Below are 23,667 nucleotides of genomic sequence, written 5' to 3'. Positions count from 1 at the left end.
ACCTACCAGTGACCTTTACCGTCTCTGCTGGGATTCCCTTTTCTGCCTCAGCCGTCATCGATTCTGAGACTACTAGGAATTATTTGTACCATCACTTCACCCTCTCTTCAGGCATTCCTGTGGTGGCCAAACCATACCCAGAAGCAGTGAATGTTGTGGATGGTACAGTGCTTATTTCAGGGCTAGTAACACAACATACTGTGCCCATCAACATGTGCACTACAGAAGGGCATTCTGAAGATATCTCGTTTGATCTCATCAAAGCCGTCAATACAAGGTCATTCTGGGTCTTCCTTGGCTCCAATTGCATAATCCTGTTATTGGCTGGGTGACCCGCTTGGTTCAGTTTCCTTCCTTGGTGTGTAACAGCACATGTTTGCTTGGTCATGGAATCACTTCTGAGGCTCCCTGTCAAGCCCTGGTGGCCACGTCTTCCCTCATCGGGGCTGTCTCGGCCGTGCCCAGGGCCACTATTCCTCTGGAATACTCTGCCTTTTCAGATGTTTTTGACAAAGGGAAATCCGAAACCCTTACTCCACATCAGTCTTATGACTGCCCAATAGATCTAGTTCCTGGCTCCAAGATACCCTGCGGAAGGGTGTATTCTCTCACACTCCAGGAGGACAGAGTCCTTAAAGACCACATTGACAAGGCACTCACCACAGGTTTCATTTGCCTAAGTCCCCTGCAGCCTCTCCACTTGTTCTGAAGAAGGAGGGCGACCTCAGGCCATGAATTGGCTACAGGGCAGTGAATGCCATTACAGTAAAAAACCAATACCCGCTACCTCTGATCTCAGTTCTTCTTGACCAATTGGGCTCATCTCAGGTATTCACCAAACTGGATCTCCGGGGTGCATACAATCTGGTACGAATCAAAGAAGGAGATGAATGGAAAATGGCCTTCAAGACCCGTTTCTGACTCTGTGAGTATCTGGTCATGCCCTTCGGGCTATGTAATGCACCCACCACTTTTCAGTCATTCATGAATGACATCTTTCGTGACATAATGGATAGGTTTGTGGTTGTCTACCTAGACGATATTCTGATCTACTCTCCTTCGGTAGATGAGCATATTACCCATGTGTGCTCGGTATTGCAGCGTTTACAGGAAAACCATCTTTTCATGAAGGTTGAGAAATGTGTCTTCCATGTTACAGAAGTTAAGTTTGTGGGCTATGACCTGACCAACCAGGGAATCAGAATGAGCCACACTTAAGTGAAAGCAGTCCTATAATGGCCTGTACCGAAGACGACCAAAGCCCTGCAATAATTTCTTGGGTTTGCAAACTTCTACAGGCATTTTATACATTCCTTCTTGTCCATAGCGGCGCCCCTGACGGCGTTGACCAGTGCTAAGACATCGTTGGCTTGGTCAGATGAAGCACAGTCAACTTTTGAAACCCTTAAAGCAGCGTTTTCATCAGCCCCAGTGTTACAACATCCTAATCCCGAACACCCGTACTTCGTGGAGGCCGATGCTTCAGGTTTTTCTGTAGGGGCTATACTTTCTCAACCCTGTCCCGACTCTGGGGAGATCCATCCTATTGCATACTTTTCCAGGAAGTTGACAGTCTATGAGAGAAACTACACCATTACCGAATGTGAATTCCTGGCCATTAGGGATGCTTTTTCGGGGTGGAGGTACCATCTGTTGGGGGCCCGTCATCCAGTCACTGTATATTCCGATCAATGGAGTCTCCTAGCCTTTCAATTCATGAAGTGTCTAACAGCGCGGCAGGTGTGCTGGCATCTTTTCTCCCCACAATTCCACTTTACCATCACATATCGCCCTGCTAGCCATCATGCTTGCCCAGATGCGCTCTGCCGTTTGCAGTCTGAACCCGCACCGACCTCTAAGGAGCCGCTCTTTCTTCTACCCAACAGGGTGGTATGTGCATGTACTACCCAGCTGTCCCTGCGTACCCTCATCATGGATTGGGTTTCTTCTCACCCAGATGAGATCTCAGACCTCAACCTGGACATTGTCCAGGGCCTGCCCTACATCCAGGGGCAGTTGTTCATGCGGCCTGGGAAGGTACGTGCGCAAGCCTTGCGTTGGGCCCATGACTCCATCCTCGCTGCACATCCCACGTGGAAGAAGACTCTGGAATCTTTGCGACGCTGGTCTTGGTGGCATACTATGGCCCGCGATGTTACTGATTATATCCACAATTGCTCCGTTTGTGCACAATGTAAAGCTACCCGGACAAAGCCTGTTGGTCTGCTGCAACCTCTACCAGTGCTGTACAAGCCCTGGAAAATGGTCTCGATGGACTTTATTGTGGAGCTACCTAAGCTCGGCCGGATCCAGTCTTGTGGGATGGGGAAGAAGAGTATGAAGTGGCTCGCATCCAGGTCTTTCAGATCTGCAATGGCCAGCCTTTCTACCTGGTAGACTGGAAGGGCTATGGCCCAGAAGATAGGACATGAGAACCTTTGACCAACCTTCATTCCCCAGCTCTCCTCCATTCTTTCCAGACTCCCACGGGGTTGTCGCCACCTTTGGGGGCCGATGCTGTTACGGTTTGGGGTTCTCAGGTTTCCCCTCGTTTTCGGCATTCATTGTCTCGCTTCACCACAGGTCCTCGCCTGGCTGCCCCATTCCTGAGTCGATGGCTATTACCTTGGAAACGATCTTCTGCGTTCTTTTGTACAAAGGAAGCCATTGCTAGCTTTTCGACACGAGGAACAGGTCACGTGACATCAGACGCCATGTGTACTCACAGGCTCCGCCCCAAACACTTAAGTAGCGGCTGTTCCATTACACGCTGCTTCTGTTTGTAAGCGTTACTTGAAAATTCCTTTTGAGCTATTTGGTATCCTGTTATCGACCTTTGCTTACCCTTAGTTGACCTGCCTCTCGCCTGACATCTGGATCCTATCAAACCCCTGTTGCCGAATTCTGTTTGTCTCACGGTCCTCCTTTGCCTGGCGTCTGGTCCTTGGCTGATCTCCCATTGCCGACTCCTGCGTGTTTCACGAACTGCATTTGCCTGCCGAATCTGCTCTTCCATCTCCTCACTGGTGCCGACTTCTGACTACTAGCCGGAACTCTAGTCCACTTCCAGGTAATCGTTATTGTTAAAATGACATTACATTGTCAATTCCGTCTGCATCCGGACTGCCTCTTCATTCTCCCTAACTGGAGAATAACTCTCCTTTCTTCAAACAAGACCGTGCTCCTCCCTATTGCCTCCATTATCCCACTACTCACCTACCCTGCTGGAACCAAGTTCTTCACACAAGTCTCTGAACACTGCTTATAAGGAATCCCACGTGAACCATCTCGGACTGTTTCCTCTTAAGTTGTGCACACAGAGACGCTCTGCTGCCGCAGTGCACAAACCCGGCTCTAGTGCGACCCTCGTGCCAAACGGGTTACAAACACCCTACTAACTTCCCTGTTTATTATTTTATCCCTGTCGTTGTTTCACGGACTCCTAGCTTCCTCCTATTTTGCATTCCTTCATTTAGACTGGTAAGATCACTCTCCATATCCTTTCCTTCAGTACGTATGTTCTCTCATGATCAAGAGATTGATTAGGCCATTTTTTGATTGTTGTTATAGGAGACGCATAACTCTACAAATCCTAAAACCCAAGCAAGAGGGAAAAAGTAATTGTTGTAGGGGAACATAGAAGTTAGACTTTGTACCTTCAACGCTTGTTGCTGACCTGGTTTCTTTCCTTACAGCCTGGTACTCTAGCGATTTGCGTGTTCCCCACTCTTTTATTTGATCCACCCCTCTGCCTGTTCAATATCCACATCAGATGGTCATATCATAGAAAAAGAGTTCCCTCAAATTGAGGAAGCCTTGATTCAGAACCAAGGAACCCTAAACAACCTCCTCTCTCTGCTGTTCGAGTGGGTGAGTAACCAACCGCCATTCAAGTGGTTGACTAACACAGACACAAAGACACATATGGGTTTACCTTGGGGATATCAACTGTGCGTGTCCACTGTGCATCCTCAACCACCCAAGGCACATAATATAGTCTTTGAGGGTTATTTACATTATCCAATAGAAAATCAGAAGCAATCACTTTAATTTTTTTATCATGCAAATCATTTACTACCATTCTTTTGATAGTGGAAGAACTTTGACCTCCAAATATAGAATGGGTTACATGTGTAGGCATGGAATTTATGACTTTGCCATCTAAAAAGTGAATTGAATCGCTGGCTAGAAACAAAGGAAACAGAAGGTCACGTGGTCTGGTGAGCACTTTGATGGCAGCAGTATGGCACCAGAGATGTTTGGCAAACTTACAGTGAAAGATTCAGGAAGGGTGGGCTGGCAGAAGCATTTACGCTAAAGAGCCACGAATGGAATGATAACAAAGCTGCCTGGGTGTAGCTGTATTGTGCGCTTACCTATGGAGCTGTTGACTGGCAATGAATAACTGGGAAGCCTGCTTATAAAGCACATGCAATGATATTTATATTTTCAGACTTGAATTGCAGGTTGTTCTCAGTGCTCAATATTCCTGCTGGATCACCTGGAAAAATGATAAAGAATTTTTGTAAAGCTATTAATAAACCTGTGGCCTTTTTATACTCCTAAAATATTGTTCTCTAAGTATTGGGAAAAGCTCTGAGGGTCAGTGCTGATCTTTTGTATCTATAATGTGACCGTACAAATGAGGGCACTGTCTGACTGTTTCCAAAGATATGAACGGGAAAATACTGGGTCAGTTGGCCCGGGTTTAATATAGCATGTCACATGAAATTATGTTTTTTGTATAATAGCTCAAAAAGATGAGCAGACCCATAAAATAATCTTTAATACACATTTTGATTCAAAAGGAAACATTATTTGTCAAGATTTTTTAAAGTTGCATTTACCAAGAATTGATTACTCACATTAAGTTTTAAGTTTAAAAAAATATATTCGTGCATATCAATCACATCAATAGAATATCAGTATTTATACGTTTCTCTCAACCAATCATTGGCAAAGCCAACAGATGGTTTTTTGAACAGTGAACGTGTTTTTGATATTGAAAAGCAGTGTTGGAGAACCTCTACTGAGAATGAACATGGGTCAACAACCCTCTAGAATTTCTTACACTAAGCAGGATCTACAACCATGTTTTAGTTCACTGCACCCTTCACAGAGCAGAAATATCCATTTGCACATCAGTCCCTTTCCCACCCAAAAGGGCAGTCCAGCAACAACATTCTAGGCAATTCCCCTCTGAACAAGAGTACTCTCAGCATCCCCAGGCACATGTTTTGGCCTTGTTGGGTCTCCTCAGTGATGCAAACCTAAGCCTCTCCAAGGCACAGTGAGCAGTGAGGTGAAGCTGAGCCTCTCTAAGGCACAGTGAGCAAGGGGATCTATGTTTGGATTACCTTTCATTAATTAGGGTGAAACTGCAAGCTTTACAAAATTATAAATGAGTGGGGGAGCCCCTCTGCTAAGAACGAACATGGGTCAAATACCCTGTTTTATAGAATTTCCTCCACTCAGGAGGGTCTATACCCACGTTTTAGCCACTGCACCCTTCACAGAGGAGAAATATCTATTTGGATATCATATCAGTCTTTGTGCCACCCACAAAGACAGTCCAGCACCGAAATGCTAGGCAATTTTTATGCTGTCAGAAATGTCCAGCAAATGCCCAGATTCACACTTTTCAAATCAAGTATTCTCTTTAAATGACAGATATGACACTCCAGTACCAGATACTCCAGTCATATATCAAATATTGTCACAAAACCTTCAGGTACTTTCATCCTATTTTATGCAGTGCCATGTACTCAGGCCACATGCCTGGTATTGCCCTCCCATGCCATATTTACACATTCTATGATAAACAGAGATTCTCTAATCATATACCAGGTATTGCCATGAAAAGCCAAATGTCCAGATTCTAACATGTATATTCATCACGTGCCATTCTGTTGCTATTAAGTGTTTTTCACGAACTACGCAGATGATACACAGCTTATTCTGGAGCCTGAGGGAAATCATGGGGCAGACGGTGCTAAAATTGGAAATGTCTTTAGGTGGATAGATGAATGGATGCAAGCTAATTGGATGTGTCTTAATGATACTAAAACTGAATTGATGCTTTTTGGATCTAGTCGCCAGCTAGCCAAACCTGGGGTGGAGCACAAGTCCTTTCAGATTAAGGATGCTAGAATTCAGGTATCCTCCCAAGTTAAAACCCTCAGCATGATGGTGAATTCAACTGTCAATTCTGAAGCTCAGACTAACTATCTGCAGAAAAACACAGCATACTACCTTAGGTGAATGAAGGCCATTAAGCCTTTTTTGAACGAGAGTAATATGGCCACCATAGCTAGAGCCATAGGGCTGTCAAGGCTCGACTATGGACATGCCCTTTTGATCAGGGCTTCCATTAAGGATTTGGCTAGATGTCAAGTCATTGAAAACGACGCAGTTAGGCTAGTCAAAAACCTTAAGAAAAGCGACCATGTAACCAGTGAGAGATTGCCTCTCCATTGGCTTAAAGTGGAGGAGCGAATTAAGTTAAAATCTCTGTCATTGGTGCACAAGTGCCTTAATGGTAAAGCCCCTGGCTACCTAAAGAACAGTTTAGTGCCCTATGTACCTCATAGACAACTAAGGTCGGAAGGTAAGAGCCTTCTATCTGTTCCTAAATTTAAATTGAAATCTGGATTGGGAAGATATTTTGTGGTTCTAGCAGCACAACTGTGGAACAACCTACCAGAAGCACTGAGAACAGAAAACAGCCATCTGGCATTTAAGAAACGCCTCAAGACCCATCTTTTTAAATAATCAATGTAGTGTCCAACCACTTGGAAAGACCTAATCTGTTCGGTTTTGGTAATGTTATATACTAGGCCATATGTGTTTGTCTTGTTCTAAGCGCCCTGATGCCTGTGGGCTAGCGGCACTATATGAGCTCAAATACATACATACATACATACATACATACATACATTCATTAAATGCATGTTTCTTACATCATGTCAAAGCGATGAAATAGCCAGAAACCTGTCTCATATGTTAGGTACTTCCACAAATGATGGGAACTTGCATCATACCATGACCAAAGAAGTGATGGGTAGAGGTTTTTAATAAATATGAACCACTGGCACTGCTCTGGGCAACCTTCCACACCACTGTTTTTTAGCCCATCTGTGCCATTGCAAAAAGGGTTCAGACATATACAAATTTGTCATGCACTTTCAACAAAGGGAGCAGCCCAGCTTGAACTGCTAGGCCCGGTCTCCTCTGCACAGAAACGCAAGCAACCTCAGACATGTTACAGCCATGTTGGGCCTCATCAGTGATGTGCAGCTTGGTTCTCTATGGCGCAGCGAGCAAGGGACCCACGTCTGAGCATACTCTCTCTCACTGAGCGAGACAAAATATAACCAAACAGGTGATGGGCGGAAGGTTTTGAATATTGTTTTGCTTTACTTGTATCATGCGCCAGGTATTGCAACAAATACCAGGTGTCAGGAGTGTTGCTAGGACTGGAAAAGATCCTGGGTTACAATAATATTGAGACTGTTGGACTCAGGACAAGCTAGCCTTTTGGTTGTAGCCCCTGAGCTTCTATACAGGGCTACAACCAAAAGACCAGGGGCTATTGCGCCCACAGCCCCCCTAGAGACACCAACAGGTGTTGCCATAAATACCAGCTACTTATATTGTAAGTGTGATATTCTAATCCAGGGAGAGTGCAATACTGTACAGTGTGGCCCAGGCCTTGCCACAGAGGAAGCAGGAGTGATAAGTTGGGTGGAGAAAGATGCATGTACTGCCTGTGCTCCTCCTGTACCCCGGGTAAGTGGAAGCCCTGACAGCCTTTTAGGGGTACAGACACTGTCCTGACCCTTCTGGCCTTTAAGAGGTACTTGCTGTTTAGGAAACAAATTCTTTACATAGAATCCAGTAAGCCTCTACTTCTTGGGATCTAGTGACTAAGTTGGTGACCATGGTGTTGCGTGACCTTTCATCTAATACTGAGTCCTAAATTCGACCATATTGTGTAACCTTAGGCAAATCAGTTTATCTCCATGTACCAGAGTTCACTTATCTAATAAAATCGGGAGCACTTTCAATTGGCAAATGCAAATATCACTATATGAAAGAAATAAGAGCAATTAATATTATCTTGAAATGTTTCTGTAAGGGTTTGTGGGGCAGCATGTGACCACAGTTATGGGCGATTGGATAACAAGCCATGGCGTTGTTGGTCTATTGGGCCGCGGATCGGATAGGAACTACAAAGCCCATGGGCTTAGCGGTGAATGCAGAACGCGTGTGCCGCTCGCAGTGTTAATTGGCTGCACCTGCCCGGGCTCAGTGCTGATTGTTGCTGTAACGAAGGCGGCACGGGAGTGTGCGGTCGCAGAACCGTATGACGGAGGACTTCCAGCGGGCTCAAGAGCTGCGGTGAACTTGGCTCCAATGTGGCATGCAGTGTCTGAAGCAGGGATTTTGCCCACTACTGGAATGCTCAGGGGCGCCCATGAAAGTGCTATTGGAATTCTAAAATATGTATTATGTTAGCGTGACCAGTCAGCGTGATCTGGTAACACGCAGTGAGGTTAACAGCGGGTGAATGTTCCAAGGCAGGAAGGATTCTTGGAGCATGTTGTGGGTTAACAGTGTGCGGCAGGACTTGAATGTTCTGAGGCAGGCACAAGTTTCAGAGCACGCTGCGGATTAACAGTGTGCAACAAGATTTCCGACCAACAACATGGTGTGGGGAATTGTTCATATGATTTAAAGACGCTCGCCTAACCTTTGAATTACCAGTTTATGAGCTCCATCATTTGAATCAGTGCTTCATTACCATTGTCCTTGTCTATGCCATGTTAATGTGTTCACATCACAATTCCATATGGGCAGGGACCAGGGTAGGCATTTCATGTCCTTGTATTATGGCAGGGTGTGACTAGGAGAATATAGGTATTCTGTGTGACTCAGGCTATAGTAGCTTAGAATGTACCAATACAGGGAGCATCAGCCTCTACGACAGAGAGACCGGCCAGAGTGGTAGTAAATCAACCTTAAAATGTACCGCTAGCAGCACCAGAGCATTTTTTAAGGGGATCCAAGGAAGTATTTAACATTCCTCACCCAATGCCAACTCCAATTTCTGTGTAAGCCCTTGGCCCTTGACAATACCGAGGCCAGAATGGCTTTTGTCATCTCATATTTATCTGGGGATTTTGCAGCATGGGCAATTCCGCTGGTGCAGAAGGATGATCCTCTTTCATGTAAGTTGAATCAATGTACCACTGAATTTGGGCGGGTGTTTGATCGCAAGGCTGTCTCCCTAGCTCAGGATAAAGAACTACTGGCCTGAAGACATTGAACACGAGATTTGGTGACCTACATTACACAGTTCAACAGGTTTATTATAGAGACTGATTGACCAGAGGCCAAACAAATTGTTTTATACTATCAGGGTTTCAAGGAGGAGTTGAAGTATACTATAGCACAAGTGGAACCTCAACCCACCCCTTGTACAGCTTTAATTGATCTAGCATTATGATTGGACCATCAAATCAGTGAACGAAAAGGAAAGAACAAGAGACCTGAGACTCCCTTTGTGCGACTGGATAAGAGTAGGGAGATGAGTACACGACAGACAAAGGGCCTCATCACGAGTTGGGCTGTAGCCCTTAAATGCGGTGGTAACGGTATTACTGCCGCATTTAAGGGCTGGTCCTATCACGAGTTGGGCGCTAAATCGGCTGTTTTACCTCGAGCTTTTTTCTGGAGGTGAAAATCCCTGTTTTTGGTGGTATTACAGCCGACTGTATTGGCCCGCAGTATTAGCACAGAAAATTCCCCATTGGATCCAATGGACCCAATCAGGAATGGGGATTTACCGTTAAGGCCCAACCCGTGATCCGGTGGTAATACCACTGGGCCGGTCGGTGCTAGGGCTATTACAGTCAGCGGTATTACAGCTGGGAATACAGCCCAACTCGTGATGAGGCCCAAAGAGTGAAACCATGCAGGTAGGTAGTGTCAGAGGTCCCCTTACGGCAGATGAGAAGGAGAAGAGGCGGAAGGACAATCTTTGCTTGTACTGTGGTAAAGGAGGGCATTTTTCATTCGCAACTGTCCTAATACACAGCAACAGAAAGGGGGATTCAAGCAGAGACCAGAAGAGGGAAAAGAGCAGGCTCATCAATAGGTGGAACTGAATTGACGAGTCCAGAGAATAAAGGGTTCCCAAATTGTATTGCTAACACAGTTCAAAATAAGACACCTCATCTGTACATACTGGTAACTCTGTTTTTTGCTACCATGAAGGTGACAGTTTCCGCCATGATTGATTCTTAAGATACAGGTAATTTTGTAAATGTTTTATTGGCTGACAAATTGAAGTTTCCCACACAAAGCAAGGGGGTCACGGAAACAGTCCGACCAGTAGATGGTTCCATGCTGACTTCAGGGCCAATCACTACACAGATTCAGCCAATACGAATGAGATGTTTGCCTGGGAAATGTGTCTATCTTTAATATCTCCCTGGCATGCTGTGTAGGATGTTTCCTTGCATGTATGAGGTAACGAGTGTCCAGAGTAAGGGATGCCATGTGAGTGCGCTGCTTTTCCTGCGCTACTCCAAATTCTTCAATACACAGTTATGAACCCCCCAATGGAATGTATATTGCCAACCTCTGATGCCTGAAAAGTAGATCCACGCAGGCTTGACTTGTGGCCAACTTTACACCGGACCTGCAGATGAACTGGCTTACTGTTAAATCTTAGCTACCAGTTTAATGGTATCCACTAGAGAGTGTAATTTGCTTTCTGACTTTGAGAACATTCAGACATGTAATTGCTAATTTTACTGTAGCCGGTAAGATAGCTCAGTGGGTTGAGCACTCTCTGTTGCGATTTGTATGTGATCTGCAGGGTGCAGGTTCGAATCCCAGCAGGGCCATCTCAGACTTTCATCCATCTGAGTCCAATAAATGAGTATCAACACATGGGTGATATTGTATTTATATTTTTACTTTATCAAGCGTAAGGGCTATATTGTATTGTATTGTATTTGGTCATTTATACAGTGCTCTTTCCCCACTTGTTTGGCCTCAATGCACTTAATATAATAGCACATCATTATCATTTGGCCTTGGACCTCTGCTTGCATTCACAGTAATATGGACCTATACACACTGATATTAACGATACATATGGCGATTGTTGGGTGTCTTGGCCCACGTTCAAGTTATTATGCTGCAACACTTGGTGCTGTGGGCTTAGGAAATCCAAGAGGGCAAAAAAGCCCACATTTGCGCCAGAATCCTGGAGAACCGTGAAGTTTTGCGCACAGCAAAATGGTCCCATGACCTGCCACCCACCAGTGCGAGCATGAGGGGCCAGGAGTGCCATGAGTGAAATGTGTGCCAAAGGAAAAACAGCAGTGCCGGTGGCTAAAAAAAAAAAGCGCTTTGAAATCACCTTTCTTTCTCTGAAATGCAAGCTAAAAATGCCTATTTTAAACATCGCAAGATATTCAAAAATCTCAATGAACACCAGCAGACATTTGGCAGAATGTATTCTTGTGTGCATACTAAATCTGGAAAGAGAAAGAGCTCAAAACAATGTTTATAACAAAACTGGCTGAGCTGTGGATGTCAGCAGCTGAAGTGAAATTGGACTGAAAGACACTAAAATCTAAATGTTTAAAATAAATGAGTGACCTACTGTTGAGTGGCACATAGTTTGCAACTGTTAAATGCCATAGTTTTGAACTTAGAATCAGCGTTCTAGCTGCATGTGTAAAAATTGGTTTGAATGTAGAAAACTGGGAACTAAAGTGACAGTTAGCTGAAGCCTGGCTTGAAGAGAATGAATTCTGCCCGGCAACTACCCCAGACAGGAGTGAAACTTGCTCAGCCACTCTTCCCAGGCCTGGCTGCATTCTGCTGCCCCTGCCAAAAGGAGATGACACCTCTCTGATTGAATTAGGGGAGGAGCACCTGGGGACTACAGGAAACTAAACAAAGCACTGTCCCTCGCCCAGGCAAATGTTAAAATAGGTGGGTCGTAAATGGCTTCCTCTTGGAAGGAAATGGCGAGGGGCACTGCATGTGAGCAAGCTGAGCTTGGGGGAAGTGGATAAACCAAAAATTCCACCATGTGCTTTGGAAAACCACACCCCTTTGGGGCCAGAGCATAATTTTAAAAAGATGGATAATTCATAGTGCGGACTTGTAAAAATTATATAAATAACATCATCATTCTTGTGATTTTTCTGTGCACATTTTAAGAGGTGTTAGGACCCTGTGGTATGTTCTTGGGGATAGTAGCGGAAAAAAGGTTGTTACTCCAAATGTATGCATGTTAAAAATCTGACACTTTATCATCCGAAACCCATATCCCTGGTGCACATTTGTGTCAAATCTGGAAAGGTTTAGAGGTCGTTATCTGGATGAAAAGGGCAGAATTCTGTCATAAGTGGACACAACATCTTACAAAGACAGGGATCGGATGGTTTGGTGCTACAGAAAATATGTTAACTGGACGTATAATATCAGAAACATGGTACATAGATAAATATGTATTTGGATCAGAAATAGATTTGTGTGCAATTTGACGGAGAGGATCCTCTGACCATAAACCTACCTCATCACTCTGACTCACAACCCAGTTCCCCAAATCAAGGGAGAGAGGAGGAACTGGCCAATGATAAGTTGAGAGGATTGGGCATGCAGAATGAGCCGACCAACCCACTTTCTAAACACAAAAAGAGCCACTGGAAGCCAGACAGGACATTCACTTCCCACTTCAAGCTGATTTCTTGCGGAGAGTTTTGCCTGAAGACACAAGATTCAGCACTTAGACTTCAAATCCAGACAGAGACCAGAACTTTGAATTCAGACTTCAGAATTTGTCAGCAGGCCTCAAAATCTTTTGCAAACTGATTCACCCGAGACTTCCAAGGGGCACATCAGAGTAAAACAGCCGGGTTGAGCTGTTTGATTCTGGCCTAAAACCCTGTGCCAGAAACACCAAGAAAACAGAGCTGTACCCGGAACCAGAGACCAGACCGCCGTGCAGTGCCAAGAACTTTTGCCAGAACCAGAGATCCAGACCGCTGTGCAGTGCCGCTAGCAGAGCTGACCCAGATCGCTGTGAGCAGAACCAGGCAGAGACCGTCCGCGGCGAGGGAACCGCAGTCCAATCCTGACCCGATCCGTGGCGAAGTCGCATTCCTGTCCAAAATATAGTGTGAGTACCGGCAGAACTACGCAAGACCCAATCTCTTAGTTTAAAATAATCTAATTCAAACTATTTTAACCTATCTAGAACTACACCATAGCATTGTGTGTCCTTCTGTGACTTTAAAGCTGCAAAACTGTCATCTGTCATTCTGAAACTTTAAATTTAATTACTGAAAATCTACCTCCACAAACTCGTCCGTATCTCTTCATCCGTTTGTGATAGAAGCGAAATTTCATCTTGAAGCTAAGATTCTGGGCTTTCCAACGAACCCTGAACCGTCTTTCTATTAATTATACTTTTTCCGTAATCGCGCTCGACGCACTCAGGAAAATTGCCGCAATTTGACATTTTGCTTCATTTCAGCCATGTGTAAAAATATTTGTCCTTGCTTTCCTTTGCTGAAATTCGTTTGTAAACTGACAATCATTCATAGAGCATTGCTAAAGTGATCCTGAACTAATTTAAAGTAGCTATCACTCACCTTGAACCTCTAGAGGGAATTAAAATAATTTTTAGCATATTTTTCCCTTCTTTGCATACCACCTTTAAAGTACTTTGCCTGTGTTTAAAATCATCCCTGTTGATCTAAGCTTGCTAGGGGGGAACTGAATTGGGATTGTACTGTGATTGTATTCCTGAAGTACTGTGTGTGTCACTTCCACCTCCTTACATTGCATAGAGGGGGGTGAATTGTCGAAGAAAAAGTGATCACATTACCTTTTGCTGAAATCATATCAAGTTTATTCCTGTGTTGCTTCTTTTCCACCTTGCATTTCCTTGTACCATATAAAGCATTCTCAGCTACCTTATCCTATATACTACTCCTAAGTAATTAAACCAGCGTGCTAGTATCACCTCATCCATTGCTGATTACTGCTCATATGCACAAGTGTGATATCAATTATTAATTTATTATAAAAGTGCGATATATATACATATATATATATATATATTGTTTAATTCTCAAATAAACCTTTTAAATTTGCAAAACAAACTTACTTCTTGGCTCAGTGTGGTCAGGGGGATTCTAAGAGAGGGGCGTTATATAAGGGTTGTCATCCAGAGTACACGAACTGGACATAAAAATATATGAATAAGGGCTTCCCTTGAGCAATCCCAGACAAGGCACTGACTTAGTAGGACTGCTTGATTGGAGTCATTAACACGATCCATTCTTGTATGAAATATATATCACATTACAGTGATATCGCAACCATATTGTTTGAAGAGTATTTAGGAACAATGCTATGTGATGCCACTTCCTGTTTTGTTGAGGGGTGAAAAGTAATGTTCCATTGCTTCCGGGGATGCCACTTTGGGGTGGGGTCAAATGACATCACTTCCTATGATTTCGTCAAGGGTCATGTGATGTCACTTCCACCACCCCTGGCATTTTGGTGAAATGACGTCCCTGCTTCTTAATGTGTTAGTGGTGTATGTATTGTTTTCAAGAACATGATTTTTATGATGATTGCTATGTATTTCTGCAATGTTTTAATGTGTGTTTTATGGATTACTATATATATCTAAAATGAACAATGTACCCACTCACTAATGCATGTGGTGAAATAAACAAATTCTATGTGCTGGCAATTTTAAAAGGCAAAGCACAGCGAGATTTAATTATTTTCCCGAAATCATACTTTAATTGGTGCAGCAGCAATTTATGTCTATGTCTATGTCTTTGTGCTTATAACGCGCCGTAAGCCTGTGGGCATCAGGGCGTGGGGAAAGCAGAGATGTGAAATTCACAGTTGAGGACTTTCAGGATTCGTAGTGTCTCCACGGAGCTGTGGAGATACAATGATACTTCGAGGCTATTGGAATAGAAAAGTTTTCAGAGCCTTCCTGAAACTGATATCATTTCCTTCTTGTCTCAGGGTCACAGGTAACACGTTCCAATATTTTGCCGCCTTGACAGGGAAAGATCTTCCCCTTCCAGTTGCGCATTTGGCCTCTGGTATGTTTAGGAGACCTGTGTCTGCTGATCTTAGGTGTCTTTGGGGCGCGTACATGGAAAATAGTTTTTTGAAGTAGGCCGGTGCCTCCCCAAATAGACATCTATGGACTATCGTCATCGCCTTAAACTTGACTCTGTCCTCTATTCTGAGCCAATGCAATTCCTTTCTTCCTTCTGATATATGGTCTGTATGTTTTTCTTTTTAATGATGCAAACCACATCGTTTTGCATTACTTGGCATTTGTTAACTCTCTCTTAGAAGCTCCCAATAACAATGCATTTCCCTAATCTTATCGAGACAACAAAATTGTTCTTGTGATGGTAGCAGTGTTTATCTCGTTTATGAAGGGTCTGATTGCTCTCAGAAGACGCAGGTAGTACATGTTGTTTTTGTACAGGTAGTTAACCTGTGCTCCGGAGCCTAATGAGGCTTCCACCATCATGCCCAGAGTTTTTACCTTGGATACTACTGGTATGATGGCTTCTTTAATATGGAAAGCCTTGTATTGGGAGTCCAGCTTGGACCTAGCTTGATTAGATCCAAAAACCATTGATTCGGTTTTTGTATTGTTTAGACACATCCAGTGTCTCTGCATCCAGAAATCAATGATGTTATATATTTCCTCTACTGCATAGTCTCCTGTCAGTTCGAAAATCAGCTGCGTGTCATCAGCGTAATTGGTGAAAAACATGCCAATGTTTTCTAGCAGGTTACAGAGACTTCTTATGTAGAGGTTAAAAAGTAGTGGAGACAAGCTGGCTCCTTGGGGGATTCCAAACAGTATCAGGGTTGCTTCTGAGAAATTTTCGCCCCAATGTATTCTCACCTTCCTGTCCTTCAGGAAGGATGCTAACCAAGCCAATGCTGTTGACGAGCACCTTACTAATTTATCCAGAGATGATTGGAGTAACTGGTGGTCTACCAGGTCAAACACAGCGCTGAGATCCAGCAGCATGAGTAAGCCGGGTTTGCCTTTCTCTATCAGCTCCAGCATGTGAGTCTGTAAATCCAGCATAGCTGACACTGTGTTGTGAGCCGCCCTACAACCTGATTGTTGTTCATGTAATACACCTGCGGCTTCCACATGTTTTTGTAGCTGATTTGTAGCTATTTTATCTAAGATTTTCAAGATGAAATTTGAGTTTGTGATGGGGCCGAGATTTCTAGGATCCTTAGGATCCAGACCTGCCTTCTTTACTAGCGGGGTTATCGTGACCTTTTTTATGACATCGGGAACTGATCCCTCAGAGAAAGAAGCATTGACTAACCTAGTCAAGATGGGTGCGAAAAGTTCTTTATGGCCCAGAATGATCATAGTTGGGAGGAAATTTTAGGCGCAAGAGGTTGGTTTCATTTTCGACATCACCTTACATAGTTTTGCCCTGAGTGCCAAGGGCTGAGGATACCGTTGTTTGCTGTGGCGAGCATTACTGTCCACTGAAGAGGAGACTAAAGAGCTTAAAGACGAGGAAAAGAGAGGTGCGTGTGCCTGTGCCTTTATTTGCCAGACTCACTTGGTCACCTGACTCAGGCTAACTGGTATTTAAGGCCGCCTCTTCCGCCCTTGTGGCGCTAAGCCCTGAGTGCAAAGGGCTGAGGATACCGCTGTTTGCTGTGGCAAGCATTACTTTCCACTGAAGAGGAGACTAAAGAGCTTAAAGAAGAGGAAAAGAGAGGTGCGTGTGCCTGTGCCTTTATTTGCCTGACTCATTTGGTCACCTGACTCAGGCTAACTGGTATTTAAGGTCGGCTCTTCCGCCCTTGTGGCACTAAGCCCTGAGTGCAAAGGGCTGAGTATACCGCTGTTTGCTGTTTGCTGTTTGGCGAGCGGCGTAAGGAGTAAGGAACAGACTGTTGCATTGGGAAGTCATAGACCCGTCTAACCTAAAGTCGTCATTTCAGATTTCCAGAACTAGAGCCCAAGTGAAAAGGGCCGCTAACTCTGATGTAATGCATGAAAAACGATTGAGAACCAAACAGCAGAGTCAATATTTTTCCTGTGGATCAGCTCATGACCAAACAGAGTCATCAGAATTTCTAGCTGTAGATTTAGCTACGGAGCTGATGGGAGAGGTGTTTGAACCCTCAGGTCACGAGGAGGAGAGCCAGGCTCCAAAGCATACTGATTCAACGCCTTCACCCTCGCCCACACACTTAAAATCAATCCCTACCGCCACAGTGTCCCCCCCAGACTCCCTAATTGATCAACAGGTGGAGGAGGGCTTGTTGATCACATCGGACAAGTCCCATAGAAAGGCCGATAAAGTGTTTGTCCCTGCGTGCAACAGGGAAATGAACTTACCGAGTAGGGGGGGTGCGGGTGCAGCGGCCCCTATGTAGGGATGAGAGGTTGGTTGGATCAGCACCCAACCCATGGCGGGGGACGTTGTTGCTGAGCAGCCGACAAAGGATGCGGCGTGGCCGCTGGAGGCGGCGCCAACAGATGACGTAGGAGGGCCTGGTCGGGGGGAGGGGCCAGCCATGTTGCGTGAGCCCGGCGCCACTGTGGAGGCCTCGCGTGGAGAGGGCTTCGCGCTGCGCCAGGATGCCCCGCTGGATGTGAGTGTGAGCGTTGGTGCGGCTGCGCACCTCGGGTCCGCCCTTGACTCGACCAGCAGGTTGTGTGAGTCGGGCGTTGCCGGAGCGGACCCGGTACTTGAAGTAAGTGATACTGACATGTCGCCCAGTTTATTGAATAATGTGATAAACACTACTGTGAACAAATCTTTTGCCTTTATTCCATATGCTGCTAGCCACACCCCCAAGCCGTCCCTTTCAGACAATCTGCAAAAAGACTCTCTTTCAAACTGACTAGGGCAGAGGGAAAGTGTTCAGAAAGAGACAGACAAGTGTTCTTCCTCTGTGGTAAATTACAACCCCCTTCTCGGTAAAAGAAACTCGTTAGAGGTGGTATCAGCAGTGTTACAAAATTTGATAAATTTGAATAAATCCAGAAGTTCTGATCGATTGGTTGTTTCTACTCCAATAAATGAAACTCCACATAAAGCCGCCCAGAAAAGGCCCTGTACACATGTCACAGATACCAATCGAGATATTTGGGGATCGGATAATTATAAAAGACACAAACCACGAGAGACAGTGGGCCTCATTACGACCCTGGCGGAACGGGTTAAACGGCGCCGTAAAAGGCTGCGGCGCCGTTCAACCCGTCCCGCCACATTACGAGGTCCCCTCGCGGGACACGTTAAGCACGCCTGGGAAAACCAGGCGTGCATACCGGGTCCCGCGAGGGGAAGAGGGAGCAAACAACGGGCCATCTCGTAATGGCCCGTTGTTTACTCCCTCTCCCATTCCCATTCAGCCCTATGGGGGCTGAAATGGGAATGGGGATGAACCGTGTCCGTGTCCTCGAGTGAGGAATTACCGGGCCATCCTAACTCGGAATGGTCCGGTAAGTCCTCATTCCGAGGACACGGACACGGATGCGGTTTTGCCGGCAGCCATGCTGCAAATTGCGGCATGGCTACCGGCATAACTTGTAATGAGGGCCCGTGTCTCCTGCTAGCTCAGTACAGTCACAAGAGGGAATTGTGGCTGATTCCCAGAAAAGGGTGCCTACCCATTATCAAGCTAGACCATCTACAAGGAAACAGAGTCAACTTAATAGAAGTATACGTTTCCACCGCGAAGACTCATCAGATGAGTCAGAAACAACAGACTCTTCGATTGGTGAACGTCCATTTCCAAAGATTAGGAGAGAAGGGGTACGTTTCAGACAAAACACACGAGAGGCATTCGAGAAAAAGGAAAGTAAGTATCCAGCTTCGTGTGTCCACGTCCCCTCTAATGATCTACTAATGGTGCTAACATCTGTAATGGCAATTTCCCTTACTCCATTCACTAAGCTGTATGAAACATTAAACGACAATTTGAAGGATGTCATGACGTTGTTAGCAATGATGAACTCAAAACTGGTCCACTTAGAGGCAAAAAAGGGGACGGATGGACTTAAACAAAATGAAGTGAACCATCAAATATTGTCAGGTATACAAGCAGTGAATGAAGCCAAACAAAATGACATGATTGACAAAAAACTATGCGCAGAAGTGGCGAAGGAAGCATTGGCTTTATTTCATAAGTCACATGTAGTGCAAAAATGTTGCCGTAGTAAACTCTTCAAAGAGGCCCAGGAAACCTGTTTCCCAAATACAGTTGGATCAACTGTACAATTCTACTCTCCAACCTAACATCTTAACTGAAACGTCGCAGACTGAAGTGCCTGAATTGGTCAATGAAGGATCTAAGGTGGCTGCTTTATTGACGGAGCCTGAGGTGGGAAAGCTGATGACGACTAATAAGTCATATGAGAAACATGACAATCAAACGAACCTGTTTGAAATTCCGTTCAATTCTGCTTTCTTACAGGCTCAAAATCTACTGAATCCAGCATCGGTGGATTTTCAAATGGCCTCCGGTTCATCCTCTGGTCAGGAAATAGTAGACTTGGTGACAGCCCACAAAATGAGCTGCTTGTGTCATCAAAGCCAGCAGGACTATTTCCCATTTTTGGAAATTAAGACGTAGAAGCTCAATCTACTCGGCTGGTGGGTGTAAAGAAAAATCCTCCACAAACCAAAAAACTAAAGAATATGCCTGCTCGGAAAAAATCGCAACAAAAAGGAGCCCGAAAATGTTTGCGGAATCTAACCATGTTTCAATTAGTTAACAAAGCTATTTCCACAAGCTTAAAATTAGCTGATACAATTAAAGAGACCAAAATCGTTCACCTCAATCATGAGGATTTAAATACAAAGGTTAAGGAGAGTTCGCTTAACGAAGAGGACTTGGCAATACAGACGGACTTAAAGGAATTATCAGTCTACGAAGATAAGGCTGAGGATGAAGTCGAACTGATGAAAGTTCCTGTGGAAATAAGTGCCATTCAAAGAGCTGATGGAGTATCGGTGGACCTAAAATCTAATAACCAAATTCAGATGTCGAGTGTCGCTCAGAAGCGGCAGGTGCTCCTAAACAATACAACACGAGAAATTAAAAATAGAGTGTGTATTGTATAACTCCTGTTATTGATTCTAAGAATGAAAACAACGGACCTAGGAGTCCGGAGTTTATCACATTACAAGAAAAAAGAGAAAGACAAAGGACCCAAAATCAGGCGAAAACTGTAACTGTTGATGGGTCAAGTCAGGGTTCGTCGAATGTGACAACTTTGGAGAGGAGAATTGAATCAGGGGAGAGTGCTAATCTAAACACTAAAGCACCCAAGCCTCAGAATCTAGACTTCCATCAGTTGGAATTGCATGCACAAAACCAGAAAAATAGGAACCAGTGGCCTCCGGCACGGTCAGTGGAGTCGTCGTCTCTGATTAAATTAATGTTAGAGCGACTGGAGGGAACCGATAAACTTATTCTGAATCGAACAAATGTGCTAAGGTTGTTACATCATGTTCCGCGACTCCGCTCTCTCGAGTCGAAAGACTTGAAAATCATTGAATTCCCAGATGACTTGTGCACTGACAAGGTGATCATACAACTAAGCTCTAATCTAATTGCAAACGTAATCCTGGACGCAGATGAAGAATTGCTGTCACTAGGTTTTGATTCCTACAAAGTGATGGACCCTGAACGATGTGACAAAAAAGAAGAAGAACAATTCTATCAAGGGGAGCCATTGTTTTCTTGTAAGAGCGATTCCGCGCCTGTGGAGGCCTTGAGAAAGAGTGATCAAACAGCCCAAAAATGGCAGCCGCAATTCGGAAAGAGGAAACTAATTCGTAAGGTCAATCAAACCGCTTCCCCTCTGCAAAGTTCGGCGGCGGTAATACAGGACACAAACATCAGAACAAGTCCAATGGAGAAAATCAAAATCACCATAGACAATGGGAGATTTTCTGATAAATCCTCTTTGCCACAACTCAGCAACCAAACTGCACACACTCGAGTGGAAGACTGGAATTGGATGGCCTCTGCGTTAAATATGAATTCGAACAGTTAACGCCCAAAGTCTAATGTATCTCAGAAATTCACTTTTGCTTCATGTAATACACGTGGTTTTGTACATCTTTTTAACAACAACTGGGCCAATGAGGTACATTTGATCTGCCTCCAGGAAACCTGGATGTGTGAATTACCAACTATCACAGACTTTAGAATGTGCACTGAACCCTGCTGTTAAGGCCGAAAAAGGCCGCCCGTTAGCTGGTCTTTTGACAATGATCAATCGGTCTTCGGGATACCGGTTGTTGAAAGCAGTGAACCACACGCCTTACATTCAAGTATGCGAGATAAGAAAATCCGCCGCTACTTCTCGGGCTTGCGATGTGATGCATATCATTAACATATATTGGAATCACCAACGAATTGGGACACAACCCTTTATTGATCAGGTTACCACAATTCTTGATAATTTGTTAGAATCCAGCACTGGAAGTGACTTGATTGTTTGTGGAGACCTGAATATTGATTTTTTTAATCCACAGAGCTCCCTTAAAGGTAATTTAGCAAAATCATGGTTAGACGAAATGGAAGTAAGGGGCCTCTCAATGCTAAATGGCTGTACGCAAGGTGATATTCCAGCAATGCCGACGTGGCAGCGAGAAGGCCAAAGTTCCATCATTGATTAATAATCTTTGGCATGGAAACCCCACAAGTCGCTTTGCAAGCTTGCCCGGTTCCAGAAAAAGAGTGGGTGAATCACTTCACAGCCTTATGTCATAAAGATCTCGCTCCAAATAAGTCAATTTCCAATATAACATCATGGAATCTACAGTTCCCAAAAGACGAAAATCCGTGAGACAATCGTGAGAGCAAAAAACTCTCGGGCACCTGGACCTGATAGGTTGTCGAACTGGATGATTAAACAGTTTCCTGACTTATGGGCCGATCTGTGTGGTGATCTATTTGCAAGAATTAACTTGAAAAAAACAAATACCTGCCTCATGGAAGACTGGGATAATAGTACCCATATTCAAGAAAGGTAACAGATTATCACCAAAAAACTATCGACCGGTGGCCTTACTTGACGTTCTGAGCAAGATTTTTTCATCTCTGTTGCAAAAAAAACTGATTGCATGGGCAAAAACATCAAATAGAATGGATGAAAGACAGGCGGGTTTTGTGAAATCTGTTGGCTGCTCTTTGAACCTGCTTGTACTAAATCTGCTGAAAATGGAAGCCCTTAGAACAAACACGAGAGTGTATCTTGCCTTTGTCGACTTTTCCATTTTCCATGGCATTTGACATGATCGACCGTGGAATGTTATGGCAAAAGTTAGAAGTGTGGGGCTGTCCAGCTGGATTACTTGCAGCAATTAAAGAACTTCACAATGATACTTCAATTTTCATTCGGCTCGATCAATCTGGGACTTTATCAGCTCAAATCAGGACGTATAAAGGTGTCAAGCAGGGGTGCCCATTAGCAGCAGCAATTTTCAGGCTCTTTATCTCTGACATTGGTGCCACGATTCAATCTGTGAGGTCCTTTCCGCCAAAACTCAAATCATTGAAGGTAGGCTGGCTATTATATGCTGACGATTTGGTAATCCTAGACCTGACACCAATTGGGCTTCAACGTAAACTGGAAGCAGTTAAAAAATACGTGTGTCAGAACAATTTAAAGATCAATACTGCAAAAACTGAAATACTGGTCTTTGAGAACCTGAAAATAAGCCGGCTACAAAAACGATCAACACAGGTGTGGTCTTTAAATCAAGAGAAACTGCAAATTTCAAAAAGCGTTAAATATCTTGGGATGATTTTGAATTCCAGTATTTGCGATGAACCTTGGGTAGCAGACTCAAAGCGAAAGTGTGGCCAGCTGGCTTGTCAGGGCCTAGTGTTGCATAGAAAATATGGGCGGTTCTCAATGCAACCACTTTGCAACTTCTATGAACAAAAAGTGGTGGCGATCCTGGCTTATGGTGCGGAAAATGCTTTTGGCTGCCCGTCAACTCACTGGGCCTCACTAGAACACATGTTCTGGACTAAGTCCTTAAGCTTACTGCCCGGAATTTCATCAGCGTGTATAAGATATGAATTAGCTCTAATCTCATTGCACGCCAGGATATGCTGGAATCAGCTCACATTGTTTCGGAAAACAAGAGCAGAGGAAGGAATACTCCAATTCCAGATTTTCCATCATGCTTCATCTAAAGGACCAGATATCCTTTCGCAATGGGTAAAACGATGTGAAGATCTTTTAGCAATGAATAACATCAACTTGAAAACTCTTCACACAAATCCAACGGCAGCCAAAGTGACATTATGGCGTGCTGATTGGATAAATACATGTACTGAACATATTGACGCACACGCGATGAAAGATTCTCCCGCTGAAGCAAGAGGGTATGGTATCCTTCAAAAATATCTGACTCGCTACCGAATCGGAAAGCTAGAAGATCATTTATGCTATTCAGGCTAAATGCAATGAAAACCAAAGATAGAATCTGACACTGGTCGTGTAATGCAGGTCTAAATCCCATTTGTCAGTTGTGCAAAAAGGAGCCGGAGTCCCTTAGACATTTAGTT

This window comes from Ambystoma mexicanum, chromosome 1p (genome assembly GCF_040938575.1).
Source record: "Ambystoma mexicanum isolate Mex_15411 chromosome 1p, UKY_AmexF1_1, whole genome shotgun sequence".
Taxonomy (NCBI): domain Eukaryota; kingdom Metazoa; phylum Chordata; class Amphibia; order Caudata; family Ambystomatidae; genus Ambystoma; species Ambystoma mexicanum.
This window is presented reverse-complemented; position numbering follows the sequence as displayed.